We start from the raw sequence: 2,669 nt of genomic DNA on the forward strand, positions 1-2,669 counted from the left end.
TTCAAACCCCAAATGACAGCGCGCATCACCCTCCTTTAAAATCCCAGGTACCCCATCGTGTGTTTGTTTAACACTGAATTCTTTATCATCAGTTTAAATCACCACAGCATTTTTATTTTCTTCATATTCTGAAAAGAAAATTCGCATCACTTCCACAGTGTGTCCAGTGGAAACTCAATAACATAAGGATCAATATCTACTATCACCAACTTAAAAAAAAACACAAGAACTCAGCTCTAACACTGGAAATTCACATTACTCCATTTCTTCTTTAAAAGTGCGCTTCCCTGGTAGATTTTGATGGGAGTGTATTATGTGTTTATCTTTAGAATAGGAATATTTTAGTGATCATCACTGCAACCAAAATATGTATAAATGAACATTAATGTCTGTGAACCAGAAAGGTTTGAAATTTAGTTATTGCAGTGGTGACTGGTATAACCGTCATGGAGCTATTTTTAAAAAAATTTTTTTATTTAAAAAGAAAAAAAAGCAAAGCAGAAAAAAAAGGAAGTAATAATACAAAATTCAAAAAAAAATAAGATGAAATAAACACTTAAGAAATCACTAGTTGACAAATTACATACTCTTAGAAATAGCTGTTCAAGTTACAAAATTAAAGCACACAAAGTGGACATTCAAACAATGGAGCTATTTTTACAGTTAATTCTTGTAGGCCTGGATGAACACTGTCGTGTGATAAAGAACAAACAGCCCGAGCGGGGAGCTGCCTGTGTCTGCCTTCCCTGAACGCCCGCCCGCACCCCTTGAGCTCCCTGGGCTCCAGGGCTGGGGGGGACCAGCAGGCGAGGGGGGCTGTTGGGAGCCACAGCCCCGAGCCCGGTCGCCTCACTTGGCGGACGTGAGGCCTGTAGTAAAGAACAAAGCCTGAGGTAGATTACCCCTCCCATCGAGCACGTTAGTTTCCTGCTTACCGCGTAAGCAACCCGCTCAACAATATAGTCTGCCTGGCAACTGATGATGTTAGCCAATCAGCCTGCCTTGCTTACTTTAACATGATTGGACACTGTATCCGTATATATACTGGTGCCACCCCTGGGGGAGAAGAAGAAGCCCGGAAGTAGAAGCCCAGAAGGAGCCGCGGGGAGCGGACCAAAGGAGGCTTCGGCTGGGAGCGATCCCAGGGCAGGCTGTACGGAGAAGGAAAATAAAAGAAAAGGTTGTCCACTGCCAGACTTTGTCGTGTGTCCTTCCTGCCGGCCGGGAGCGGACATCGACAGGGGGCCAGGTGGAGGGCGAGTGAAACGTGGGCTTCCTCCCGCGGGGTCAGTGCTGCGGGGCAGCTCAGCCCGCCTGTGTCCCTCCCTCCGGCAGGCCGCAGCTCCTTGTTGGGACCTGCGTTTGTCCCCAGCTTCCAGAACCCCCTCCCCGGCCCTGCACTTTGCTTTGTTAATTTCCCTTCATCCTGCCCACAGGTTTTAAATAGCGCCTTCATGAAACCACCTTCAAATTAGCCTAGGAGCCCGTGCCATCTGCCCGCCGCAGCCCTGCCTGCCTGACCTTGGCTCCGTGCATTCCCAGGGAGGAAGGAGAGCGTCACCGAAAGAGGATGTGGGAGAGCAGCGCCCACAGAGCCCACGTGTCCTGTGAGGACCTGAAAACTGATTCTTTTGAAACTGCTCATGCCTCTGGACTGTCCTGCGTCCCCAGGGGCTGCTAAGATTTGGTAACCGCCAACCTGACATCTGACCGTGGACTTCTCTCCAGCACCCCCTTACTGCAAAGCAACACTGGGAACCAAAAATGATTAGAGAGAGGCAGGGAGCGTCTCACCATGCTGGGGGAGCGGTGGTAGGTGACCCCACAGCACCCCGTCAGAGGAAGTGGATCCCCGCATCCCTGCCCGGACCTGAGGTTTGGGAAGGGGCTGCTTGGGGGACACCGAGCCCCACAGCTGTGTTTGAGCCTGGTGCCCCACCTCCCCTGCCCAAGCACAGCCTGTCTCGTTCCTTTCTCTGCCAGGCTGATCTAGAAATTCCAGACAACCCAGTGAGAGTTCTTGATTGCAGCAGCGGGCACCCGACCTACAATAACATGTGAAAAGATAGGGGCTCCCTTCCAGGGCAGCAGCTGCAGGGTGAAGTTGAAATTGAAGCTAGAATGTGCACCAGACCCACCTGCCGCCAGTAGGGTTACTCCTCCAGGGCAGTACAGATACGAGCATCTCGGTCTCCGTCTTTGTCCCCTCCGTGTTCAGGTAGTTAATACGCATCCTGCATTAAACTTTGCTTTGTGGAATCACTGCTTACAGTTGTGAGTTTTGCAATAGTCTGAATTATTGCTCAGCAGAAACAGAGACCTCCTGTCCCTACCTTGTCCCTGCCCTGTTAGTCAGTGTGTGTCTCCCCTGGACTGGCTTCACCTAGTCGGACGTCGGCAGAGCACACGAGGCAAAGGCAGGAAATGTGCTCCTCAGGCCAGCTTGCGCCTCTTCCCAGGGATCTGCCCAGAGGAGACCCGCCGTCTTCCTGCACTGCGCGCACAGGGTGGTCCTGAGCCCACCCAGACCTGCAGCCACACTCCGCCGCCCCCAGCCTGGGTCAGCTGAGCCACCGCTGACCCAGGGACTGTGTGAGGATCAGTGCTTACTGCCAACCATTAACAATTTTCTGAGCTTTCCAGCTGTGCTCTGTGAAACACAAGAGGTT

The 2,669-nt window shown here is 51.4% G+C and overlaps 1 long non-coding RNA gene across 1 annotated transcript; it reads left to right on the forward strand.

The window, feature by feature from the left end:
• Nucleotides 1–766: 766 nt before the first annotated feature.
• Nucleotides 767–2,259, forward strand: LOC106027233 (uncharacterized). Its single transcript, XR_001200802.2, has 2 exons — nucleotides 767–1,180; nucleotides 1,437–2,259. It is a non-coding gene; the product is annotated as an uncharacterized LOC106027233 (long non-coding RNA).
• The last annotated feature ends 410 nt before the right edge of the window (nucleotides 2,260–2,669 follow it).

The sequence above is a fragment of the Cavia porcellus genome, unplaced genomic scaffold, assembly GCF_034190915.1.
Source record: "Cavia porcellus strain 051 isolate PalLab524CR breed Dunkin Hartley unplaced genomic scaffold, mCavPor4.1 scaffold_5, whole genome shotgun sequence".
NCBI classification, from domain to species: Eukaryota; Metazoa; Chordata; class Mammalia; order Rodentia; family Caviidae; genus Cavia; species Cavia porcellus.